Source organism: Podarcis erhardii (genome assembly GCF_964252035.2).
Source record: "Podarcis erhardii genome assembly, chromosome: 15".
Taxonomy (NCBI): domain Eukaryota; kingdom Metazoa; phylum Chordata; class Lepidosauria; order Squamata; family Lacertidae; genus Podarcis; species Podarcis erhardii.
In genome coordinates, this window is record NC_138505.1 from 31,723,951 (window position 1) to 31,736,248 (window position 12,298).

The 12,298-nt window shown below is 42.1% G+C and overlaps 1 protein-coding gene, 1 long non-coding RNA gene and 1 pseudogene across 5 annotated transcripts in view; 2 read left to right on the forward strand and 1 right to left on the reverse strand.

The window, feature by feature from the left end:
* The window catches only part of LOC309330899 (serine/threonine-protein phosphatase 2A activator pseudogene), a 51,027-nt pseudogene extending 44,510 nt beyond the window's left edge, over positions 1–6,517 (forward strand). For 2 of the 3 annotated variants that reach the window (XR_014161615.1, XR_014161616.1), the window contains exon 2: positions 5,409–6,517. The product of XR_014161615.1 is annotated as a serine/threonine-protein phosphatase 2A activator pseudogene (transcript). Of the gene's footprint in view, positions 1–233; positions 626–5,408 lie in introns of those variants that run through there. The other variant, XR_014161617.1, reaches the window with a different exon arrangement.
* ZDHHC8 (zDHHC palmitoyltransferase 8) overlaps positions 1–12,298 on the forward strand; it is a 137,121-nt gene that overhangs the window by 44,511 nt on the left and 80,312 nt on the right. The window lies entirely within an intron of this gene.
* LOC309330948 overlaps positions 1–12,298 on the reverse strand; it is a 138,582-nt gene that overhangs the window by 35,867 nt on the left and 90,417 nt on the right. The gene's annotated exons all lie outside the window — the stretch shown is intronic.

The following is a 12,298-nucleotide window of genomic DNA, read 5'->3' on the forward strand; positions in this document are numbered from 1 at the left end:
CTACAGGAAGCAGGGCGGGCATTCCTTTTTTCATGTAATAATTCTACCTGGAAGCAAAACCCTCATGATTGCTAATGTCAACAAGGCTGCTGCTGTACAGTCAGCATTACAGCCAGAGCTGGAAAAATAAAAGAGGGAAGATGATTGGGAGATTGTACTGTGGTACTTTGGTTTTAGAACAGCTTAGTTTATGAACAACTTGGATACAGAACACTGCAAACCCGGAAGTAGGTGTTCCGGTTTGTGAGCTTTGCCTTGGAAGCTGAATATGTTCCACTTCCTGTTGAGTGTGTTCTGTTTGTAAATTGAGTCTCCAGCTGCTAGTCAGAGGAAGCTTCCTGTTGAGTCTTTCGGCTGTTGAGTCCTGAGCACCCACACAACACAGATGTGATATTTGGAGCTTTTGTTTTTGCTTTTAAAAAATTGCATTTTTTGTGTGTGTGGCTTTTTTGTTTTTCCCCAATGTGACTTTTATGGGACTGATTGTGACTGTGGCTTGTGACTTCATTTCTGTGACTTGTTTTTGTGACTGTGTGGAACGCAGTTCAGCTACTGATTGATTGACTGTGTGACTGCAGAAATGGATAAAAGCCCCCCTTCCAAACAATGACTATCATCAATGCACGTAAGAAAGTAATTTTAATTTTTATCATCTACAATACTGTCTTTTTTATTTTATAGTACAGTACACTGATTATTGCTTTCATTTTATGGATCAATGGTTTCGTTAGGTAGTGAAATTCATGTTAAATTGCTGTTTTAAGGGTTGTTTTTGAAACAACCATTAATTAATCCATTTTGCATTACTTTCTTTTTTTTTATAAATATTTATTAAAGTTTTAAAATATAAATGCACAAATAATAAACAATCTTACTTCTGTCACAAACATAGTTTCATCACTTCTTTGGACTCCCTCACGTCTCCCGCTCCCATTTACATCATTAAAAGTTTTTTTCCAAACAAATTATCAACTTGTTTACAATCTCATATCCACTCATTCAAATATAATCTAGCAATTCTTCCAAAAAATTTTATATTTTCTTTAGTCTCACTTATCATCAAATTTAAATCTAATTTAGTGGTGGCCAATTTTTTATAATCTAGCATCCTTCTTAACATTCAACCAAATTACAATGTTTTTGTAGATACATCTTAAATTTCTTCCAGTCTTCCTCCATTTTCTCTTCTCCCAGGTCACGGATTCTGCCGGTCATCTCGGCCAGTTGCATATAGTCCATCAGCTGCATCTGCCACTCTTCCAGTGTGGGTAGATCTTGAGTTTTCCAGTTTTTTGCGATGAGTATCCTTGCTGCCGTTGTTGCATACATAAAGAATGTTCGGTCCTTCTTTAGCACCTTCTGGCCGACAATACCCAGAAGGAAGGCCTCTGGTTTCTTAGTGAAGGTATACTTAAATACCTTTTTCAGCTCATTATATATCATTTCCCAGAAGGCCTTCACCCTAGGGCATGTCCACCAGAGGTGAAAGAATGTTCCTTCATTTTCTTTACATTTCCAACATTTATTATCAGACGAATGGTATATTTTGGCAAGTTTAACTTGGGGTCATGTACCATCTATATATCATTTTCATTACATTTTCCTTCAGAGCATTACATGCGGTGAAGTTCAACCCAGTGGTCCACAACCTTTCCCAATCCTCAAACATAATGTTATGCCCAATGTCCTGCGCCCACTTTATCATAGCCGATTTAACCATTTCGTCTTGTGTATTCCATTTTAACAGCAAGTTATACATTCTAGATAGTACCTTAGTCTTTGGTTCTAACAATTCTGTTTCTAACTTTGATTTCTCCACCTGGAACCCTAACTTTTTGTCATTTTTAAAAACTTCTTTAATCTGAGCGTAATGTAACCAGTCTCGCACCTTATCCTTCATTTTCTCCAAACTCTGCAATTTCCAGTTGTCTCCATCTTTTTCTAATATTTCCCAATATTTTGGCCATTTGGCCTCCATATTGGGTCTTTTTCGGGCCTTAGCTTCCAGAGGTGAAAACCACCTTGGAGTTTTATTTTCCAATAAGTCTTTATATTTTGTCCAGACATTGAACACTGCTTTCCTGACAATATGGTTCTTAAAGGCCTTATTGATCTTAACTTTGTCATACCATAAGTATGCATGCCAACCAAAAGCATTGTTAAAACCTTCCAAGTCCAATACATCAGTGTCTTCGAGAAGTAGCCAGTCTTTTAGCCAGCAGAAAGTCTGGCAGGGCAAAGTCTGGCAGGGCAAAGCCCCCTCTTTCTTTCGCATCTGTTAATATCTTAAACTTAATTCTGGGCTTTTTGCCCTGCCAGACAAATTTAGATATATCTTTCTGCCACTTCCGGAAGCACTCCATCTTGTCCACAATCTGTAGTGTTTGAAACAAAAACAACATTTTTGGCAATACATTCATCTTAATAGCAGCAATTCGACCTAACAAAGAAAGCTTCAGTTTTGTCCAACTGTCCAAGTCTCTCTTAATTTCAGACCAACATTTTTCATAGTTATCCTTAAATAGACTCAGATTTTTTGCTGTTATGTTTACCCCTAGGTACTTTACCTTTTTAACCATAGTTAGTTCTGTTTCTCTCTGAAACCGTTCTGACTCTGTATCTGTCAATTTTTTTCCCAGCACCTTGGTTTTCTGTTTGTTTAATTTAAATCCCGCCACCCGACCAAAGTCCTGAATCAATTGTAATACTCTTTTCGTACTAGATTCTGGCTCCTGCAGGGTCAAAACTAGGTCATCTGCAAAAGCTTTAAGTTTATATTGTTTCGCTCCGACCTGAATCCCTTCCACCAACCGGTCCCCTCTGATCATGTTCAAGAGCACCTCCAGAACCGAGATAAATAACAGAGGGGAGATCGGGCAGCCTTGTCGTGTTCCTTTTTCAATTTTGAACTCTTCTGTAACCACATTGTTAACTATCAATTTGGCCTTTTGTTCTGAATATATTGCATCAATCCCATTCTCAAACCCCCGTCCCACTCCCATTTCTTTTAGATTTCCCTTCATAAATTTCCAATAAATATTATCAAAGGCCTTCTCCGCATCTATAAAAATTAGCACTGCTTTTGTGTTTATATCTGTTTGCAAAAGTTCCAGAATGTCAATAATGTTCCTTGTATTAGCAAACATGTGTCTACCTGGGAGAAAGCCTGCTTGGTCTTTGTGAATTACCTCGTTTAAAACTCTTTTAAATCTACTTGCCAAAACATCTGCAAATATTTTGTAATCCACATTTAAAAGGGAAATGGGACGATAGTTCTTGAGTTGTGTCTTTTCAGTTTCCAGTTTTGGTATCAATGTGATAAAGGCTTCCTTCCACGATTCCGGCGCCCTCTTCCCCTCCATAATTTCGTTACAGACCTCCATCATTGGTTGGATCAAATAGTCTTTTAATGTCTTATAATACTTGGAAGTCAAGCCGTCTGGCCCTGGAGATTTGCCCAGTTGCATGTTCTGAATGGCTTGTTCAATCTCTTGTTGTGTTATTTTGTTGTTGAGGATTAATCTGTTTTTTTGTGACAACTTTGTTAGTCCATTTCTTTCCAAAAATTGTTTAATCTCAACCTCGTCTTGCGGCCCTTGAGTATATAACTTTTTGAAGTATCTCTGGAAGCACTTTCTAATTTCCATGGGGTTCTGAATATTTCTTCCTTCGATTTCTAAATTTGTGACTGTATTTAATTTTTGTCTCTTCTTCAACTGCCACGCAAGCAGTTTCCCACATTTATTCGCCGATTCAAAAGTTTTTTGTCTCATTAATTTAATCTTCCACTCTATTTCCTGGTTTATCAATTCAGAATATTGTGCTTGGTAGAGTTTAATTTCTCTCAGAATCGGCTGTGACTTCGGATTTGATCTTAACTTCTTCTCCAGTTCTTTGATTTTCTGCAAGATCTTATCTTTCCTTTCATTTTGTGTCCTTTTCTTTACGGCGTTCTGTTGTATCAAGAACCCCCTCATCACAGCTTTGCTTGCATCCCAGATAGTTCTTTTTTCCACCGTAGTGTTCATATTTATCTCGAAGTAATCCTTCAAAGTTTTTTGGGCCTTCTTAATAATCTCCTGGTCTCTAAACAAGTTGTCATTCATCTTCCATCTAAAGGAACCGGTTGGCAATAGTGTCATGTCCATCTTCAGCGCATTATGGTCGGAGCAGGTCTTTGGGCAGATTTCCACTTTTCTAACCTTGGGTGCATTACTTTCTATGGGAAAGCACGTCTTGGCTTTGGTTTGGAACAGACTTCCAGAATGGATTAAGTTTGGGAACCAAGGTACAGTACCACTGTAAAAGGAAAACATCTTTCCAGAAGATATCTTCCACACTTGTAGTGGGACGGAAGCAGATTACCCATTTTTTCCTTTCATGTCACTGGAGTTAAATAAACACACAAAGCTGTGGGAAATGAGATAAGCAAATCATGTTTGATTAACAGGTTGTTCATCTGATTTAATAGATGGTACATTTGCTATTTATGCTTTGAACTGAGCTTTTAGGACCTTGAAAATATATTCACGGTATATTATTTTGCATCAGTAGGTGATAAGACTGAAGTGAGCCAGTACACCTTACCGATGCAATTTTTGCGCTAGATGTAAACTGGTGTGTGGGGCTGGCTGGTATTGATCTGGCTTTAGTATTTTAGCAAACCCCAAATATATGAGGCATTAAGTTTTGCTTTTGCTACATTCCTGGGCAGGCACAGCCTGGGGTGAGACTACTTCTTAAAAGGGAACTCCAAGGAAACTGTACTGCAGAACCTTTCTTCTGCTCAGATGGCCCTGTTGGCTGCTGGTGAGGAAGCAAGACAGTATTTACATTTTTTGGGATAGCTGTTAATAACTGGAAGTTTGGGGACCAGGAAATGCAGAACAAACACTGTAGTCATGAGCGACGAGATAAAAATGGTGACAATGAACGTGAAATTATTAGGAATGCAGTCAAGAGGACCAGAAGTAGGAATTATTCGAAAGAAATGATACTCACAGTAATAATGTTGCGGGAGGGGGGTTAATTAATTAATTGCCTTCCACACACCCGGTCTTACGGTGATTGTGTCATCAGACACATCTCAGTGAAATATAAGGGGTATGGCAAATAATTTATTTAACGAGGGACTAATAAAGCCAGGGGAGTTGCATTTATTTTAGATTCTAATTTGGGCTCAGTTCCTTGACTTAGCTGGACTTAAACAAGGAACCTAGAGGTCTCTTAGACCAAAAAAAAACAAATTGTGGCCTTTCATTTGGTGTAGGCTCCTGATCTGAGACAACTTACATGCATCAGTTATTTAAAAATATTTTTGAAAAATAAAGTTACTTGTTTTCTCTTGAGGGAAATTCCTTAGAATATGAGAAGTATGCTGGTGACTTCACTGTTGGTTTAACCTGCAGGTCCTTAATAAAGTTTGCTCCTTCATAAAGTTGTTTTAAGAACTACAAGATACAAGGCGGTGGGAGGAGAAAGAGAAGCAACGGCAGCTCAAAGAAGATGGCAGAAAGCAAGTGGTATCTAGAATCCACCAAGGAGGCACCATGGCCTGCTCCCCGCCCAAGTTTCACGATCCCCAAGAAGGAAATCAACATGGTTCCTGACATGGCGAAGTGGAAACGCTCACAGGCTTATGCAGATTATATGGGCTTCATTCTCAAGCTGAATGAAAGCGTCAAGGGCAAGAAGCTGAGCTGCAGCTACAAAGTCTCTGAGCCCATTGAGAAGCTGGTTGATCTCTTAGACACGCTTGACAGGTGGATTGACGAAACCCCACCGGTGGAGCAGCCATCCCGCTTTGGGAACAAGGCCTTCCGGACGTGGTACACCAAACTGGACCAGGGGGCTGAGAACCTGGTGGCCACCGTGGTCCCCAGGGAGCTGTCAGAAGCTGTCTCCGAGGTGGCGGTGTACCTGAAGGAGTCCGTGGGCAACCCTACTCGTATTGACTACGGGACAGGTCACGAAGCAGCGTTTGTCGCCTTCCTCTGCTGCCTTTGCAAGATTGGAGTTCTCCGAGTGGATGACCAGCTCGCCATTGTCTTCAAAGTGTTCAGCAGGTATTTGGAAGTCATGCGGAAGCTGCAGAAGACCTACAGAATGGAACCGGCCGGCAGCCGAGGAGTCTGGGGCTTGGATGACTTCCAGTTCCTGCCCTTTATATGGGGCAGCTCACAACTGATAGATCACCCAAACCTGGAGCCTCAACATTTCCTGGACGAGAAGGTGGTGAATGAAAACCACAAGGAATTCATGTTTCTCGAGTGCATCCTGTTCGTTACAGAAATGAAGACAGGCCCATTTGCTGAGCACTCCAACCAGCTGTGGAACATTAGCGCTGTCCCTACATGGGCGAAGGTCAACCAAGGCCTTGTTCGTATGTACAAAGCCGAATGCCTGGAGAAGTTCCCCGTGATCCAGCACTTCAAGTTCGGCAGCCTCCTCTCCATCCAGCCTGTTGCATCTTAGGGAGGTTTTGTAAGATATTCTTTCCCCCATTTATTTCTCTTTTTTTTAAAAAAGAGGAGGTCAGAAAGCACTGGAAGGGTGAAGGGCCAGAGTTCTCCCCATTCAGCTCCACCCTCAAGCTATGCAGCCGATTCATTTCTGCAGATTATATATTTGCAACTTTTTGAGGGGTGGGGGACAAAAAACCAGGAAGATTTCCCTATTCTCTTAAAGACCCTCCCCCATATTTTGAAGAAGGGTTCCCTTGGCCAGCTTGCAGATTGGAAGAGTATACCTCCCTGTTTTTGTATACACACCATCCTTTGAGAGGGCCTACTTTTGGCACTCACAAATGCACCAACCATGAGCGGTGTAACAGCTGCCGCCTCTGTCACCTTCTGCTAAAAATCTGGGCCCTTCGTCTTTGCTCAAGTCCCCCCATGGACTGCCCTCCTGTTCCTTGGGCATGGTTTCTGTCACCTCTGCTGTCTGTTGCAAACACCCCCTCGCCACCCCACAAGCGCATGTAACTCCCCTTGCCCTAGAACCGCCACCTGACAAGGCTTTCTGCACATGGCATTCTTTCCTTTGGTTTCCTCTAGCGTTGTCAGGAAAATAAAAGAACTGCAAAGATACATCCCCCCTAGTTGTTATGGACTAGCTGAAATTTGCAAGACAAATTCAAATGCCACCCCATACAGTACAGAAATTTTTGTGAGCCCTGACCCTTTGACCTTGCAGCTGCATGGCAGAGGTTTTGGGGATGCTTTCATTTCCTCAGTGAAAAACCACCAGGACAGTATCCAGACTTCTCCCCCAACCTTGCAGACTAAAATCAGGTGAGGGTCATTTTGCAGTCCAGCCAGCTTCTCTGGGGGTGTGGAGCCAGCTTACATAAGACTTCCAGTTGTGTGCAGGTCCCCACTGGAACAACACCTTTCTCCAGCAATCTTGGCAGCAGAGAAGACCACTGTCTTCTTAGCAGGCTTGCTTTAAGAGCTATCTAAGGTAGTTCTCTCCCCCCCCCCCCCCGCTGATTTGAAGGAGGGTGGTATCAAACTTGAAAGGAATGTGGGGAGGAATGGGTAAAGGTAACACTGGCTGAGATGTGATGTTACTTTCATGTTTTCTTTGCTTGTGTTTGTTTTATGCATTTTTTTGCCACGCCGTTCCAAAATTATCAAGGCTGTTGGCATAAAGAAAGAAATGCCTCATCTAAGATGGGTGCTTGATGTGACATGTGGCTTTGCCTATTTGCATGTGAATATATGCAGATTCGATTGATTAAAAGCAATGTGATTAAACAGTGCAGTCCTGTGCTTCTTTGCTCAGAAGTTGTGTTCAATGGGACCTACTCCATAGTCAGTGTTTCAAGGATTGTAGCTTAAATTTGATGATAGCCCTAAAAATAATGTGTGGTTAGGGTCCATCTTCTTTCCTTGAATGTTACTCTGATCACATTTGGGTGGTGTAGTCCAGGGATGCCCAACAGGTCAATCGCGATGTACTGGTCGATCGCAGGGTGTCCCTGGTCAATCATGGTTAATTGTGGGACCCTCCCCCCCAAAAAAACTCAACAACTCTGGCTCATCCTTCCCCCAAAAAGCTCAACAACTTTGGCTCATTCTCCCCCAAAAAAGCTCAATAATTTTGTCTCATCCCGCCTCCCAAAAGCCCATCAACTTTGTTTCATCCTCCCCCCCCCCCCCCGGCCAAAGCTCAACAACTCTGGTCAATCCAATGGGTAGATCACTGCCAGTTTCTTTTTATAGTGGGAGTAGATCGCAGTCTCTTGGAAGTTGGACTTCCCTGATCTAGTCCATCAACATTCTGGGCGGTCCTTATATTATGGTTTGCTGTGCTTCTTCAATTTGATGAAAAACAGCAAATCGTTAATAGAAACTTCGTGATTTTGAAAGGTGTACTGCATTGTGATGTGTGCAGCACAGTCCCATTCCTGTTTACTCAGGAGTATTGAGCTCAGTTGAGCTTGTAGAACACATATTTTGGCTCATGACGCAAAGAGAGAGAAGAAGCAAAGTTGATACTGGAAGATGGATTTTATAAAATGGAAAAACCAGACGTCTCCAAATGTTGTGATGAAGTTCTCAAAAACTTTTTTTTTTAAGTGTTCAAAATTGCATTTAGTAGAAAAAGCGTGCACAGAAAAATGTGTACGTTAGAGAAATTAACATACTAAAATGCATTATATTAAGGGACCTGGCTTGCAAAAACTCTGCATAATAGGCAAAATTGCATACATTAAGAGAAACGCACACAAAAAGTTGTACAAAGTGTTGTGCACTTTTTAAAAAAAATTACAAACTGCTGAAGTAGGGAAAACAAAATTGGGTAGAAAACTTATTTAATTATATGTATGTACTGCTTGTAATAAAGCCTCAAAGTGGTTTACATAAAGAATAAAACAATAAGTAAAAAAGAATCTCTTCAAAAGAATGATTTTAAACATTAAAAAATTAATATCAACAAGAAGCTAGAAAGCAGATTAAAACACATCAACATTCTACATTTCTGGTGTTTTTTTTAGAAGGCCCCAAAAGAGTATATACAGCAAAGTCGCCTGTCTGAGGTCAGTAGGCAGGAAGTGTGGGTGCTTCTACATTAAAAGATCAATTTCTTACAGATGTGGAATACATATTACCATATTTTTTGCCCCATAAAACACACTTTTTCCTCCTAAAAAGTAAGGGGAAATGTCTGTGCATGGAGGAGGGACGGATGGGAGCCGTGGCTTACCTGGGTGTAAAGCAAGCACAGCAGGAGCCGTGTAATCCCTCGGCCCCCACGCTTGGCCGCCCCATTGGGATGGGCGGGTGGGCGCGCACCACCCCCTTGGGATGACACTCGCGTGGGCAATGTCCCACGTCCTCACAGGCGACATGCCACCATGCAAGACCCTCCCTCTGCCACTGGTCTTGCCAAGGCAGTAGTGCCTTACTTTGCAGAAGTGTGAAATTTGAAGGGCGGCTGTGGTTTGATCCTTGTGTTGTCTACAAAGGTATGAATTATATAGGTTTGACTTGAAATGGGAATTGAATCAGATTTCTCCTTCATACGAAAGCCCCCAGAGCTCTCTGCAGTGAACAAAAAGGAAGAAAGCCCCACTTATTTTTGCTTTATTAAAATAATTCTGTAGGGCCAAACCATACAGTCCTTGGATCTAAGGGACTCATTGTGGGAAGCTCATATATTTCCATTGCCTGCCCCCCTTACTAGCGGATAAAGTCTCTCTTCATTTGTTCATGACAGTGATGATGGTTCTTAATGCCACTGTTGACTGCTGTTCACTTTACATGGTTGAAATATTATTCTGATATACCGGTAGTTTGTTAAATAGTTTAGTACAACATTTGCTTCAGAATATTTTTTTTCTTGTATTCCTCTAAAAACTAGGTGCATCTTATGGTTGGGTGCATCTTATGGAGCGAAAAATACAGTATGTGGCACATTTAACAGTGCCAGGTCCACATAAGTGGAGTGAGGCATCCCTCGCCTAGATCCTATAATTGTACAGTTGGAAGAGACCACAATGGTCATCCATGATCCCAATGTGGGGCTCGAACCCATAACCCTAAGATTTAGAGTCTCATGGTCTAAATATGTAAGTTGGGCCATTCTTGTCCTAACCTGCTGCTGCATTCAGTACACCCTGCTGTGTCTTCTATTGGGGATGAGAATACCTATTAGCTAGGTTCTCCAAGGCACAGAGTCAACCTCCCGTTCTCCGATGAAAGAGGGCGTTTGTATTCGTTGCCCATTGTGCATTTCCTCGCACCATTTCAACACTTGCCTTCTGCCAGGCTCCCCTTGCTCAGTTGAGGAAGATATTTATAAAGTATGTTTCCAACGGCGGTGCTTAGCTGCAAATTAGCTTACATTATTTGCGTGGCGGAGCACGGAATGTCTTGGCTGGCAGAGGGACGCTCAATTAAGAGGCTAGCATAAATAGTCTTCTGCTCCCGAGGATCTCAGTGTGATCTATGGCGCCATGAGTTGGCTCTTCGAGAGCAGCAGCTGTTGCGAGAGCTTTCCAAGTCCTAGTAGCTTGGGTGAAGAATGAAGTCAATCTTCAAAGCAGTTCCTTTTTGTCTGGGAGGAAGGGTGAGAAATTAGGAGGCATGATTGCTGTCCCTCGAGATCCCTTTGTCAAGCGGTTTTCTGAAATCCTCTCGTGTTTCAACCATTTGGCATCATCCCCGATGTTCTGAAGAGCTGGTTTCCAAACTGGCAGCATGTTCAGTAATCTGTGCGCATGCAGTTACGTCACAGAGTTTGCATCTTAGGAGCAAATGCTGAATTGGGAAGCTGTTGTATGTTCTCAAGAGCCTGAGCTTTCATTTAAAGCAGGGAGAGAAACTCATGGCCCTCTAGGAAGAGCCTGGATAGCTCAGTTGGTTAGACCATGGTGCTGATAACACCAAGGTTGCAGGTTCGATCCCTGTATGGACTAGCTGCATATTCCTGCATTGCAGGGGGTTGGACTAGATGATCCTCAGGGTCCCTTCCAACTCTACAGTTCTATGATTCTAGATGCTTTTGGATTCCAACTCCCATCAGCCCCAGCTAACAGTGGCTTATGATCAAGGGTGATGGGAATCGAAGTCCAGCAGCAACTGAAGGACCACAGGTTTCTTCCTTTTTATAAATATATTCTTTATTGGTTTTAAAAACTCTGAAACATAACTTATCAACAGAAAGGAAAAAGAAAAAAGAACTGCTGGAAGAAAAAGACAATTGTTGTTGTTTAGTCATTTACTCGTGTCCGACTCTTCGTGATCCCATGGACCAGAGCACGCCAGGCACTCCTGTCTTCCACTGCCTCCCACAGTTTGTTCAAACTCATGCTGGTAGCTTTGAGAACACTGTCCAACCATCTCATCCTCTGTCGTCCCCTTCTCCTTGTCCCCTCCATCTTTCCCAACATCAGGGTCTTTTCCAGGGAGTCTTCTCTGGAAGTATTGGAGCCTCAGCTTCAGGATCTGTCCTTCCAGTGAGCACTCAGGGCTGATTTCCTTAAGAATGGATCGGTTTGATCTTCTTGCAGTCCATGGGACTCTCAAGAGTCTCCTCCAGCACCAGAATTCAAAAGCATCAATTCTTCGGCGATCAGCCTTCTTTATGGTCCAGCTCTCACTTCCATACATCACTACTGGGAAAACCATAGTTTTAACTATACGGACCTTTGTTGGCAAGGTGATGTCTCTGCTTTTTAAGATGCTGTCTAGGTTTGTCATTGCTTTTCTCCCAAGAAGCAGGCATCTTTTAATTTCGTGGCTGCTGTCACCCTGCCAAGAAAACTCCATGGAAAAAGACAATAGGCTAAAACTAAAATTTTTTTGAAGAAATCTGAAATCACCTGACAGACTGGATGCAATATTTCCAATTGAATGAGACCTTCCTAAAAGATTTTAAAAATCGGTTTTTCTACAGAACCTTCGAGACTTGAAAAAGATTTGATTCAAATTAAATATAAACCACTTTCTAAAATGTATAGGCTACTCCTTGACTGGGAGGTCAAGGAGGAAGAAGTCAAATCTGTAATGGTGCAGTGGGGCAGGAACTTTGGCTGCAACATCCAGATGGAATCATGGGAGAGGCTTTGGAGGGAAGATATAAAATTCACGGAAGGACCACATCTCTGATTTAAAACAATGACTAACTGCTGCTTAGCCCTTGGCAGTCACACCTACTTTGCTTCTCCATTGGCAGCAATCCATGAATCCTTGGCTCACTGCATTGTGCCAGCCTAGGATCACAGCTTTTTCCTCCTGAATGAACCGTGCTTGTGAAACCATGGTTTGCTGATCATGGTTTGCTAGGGAGA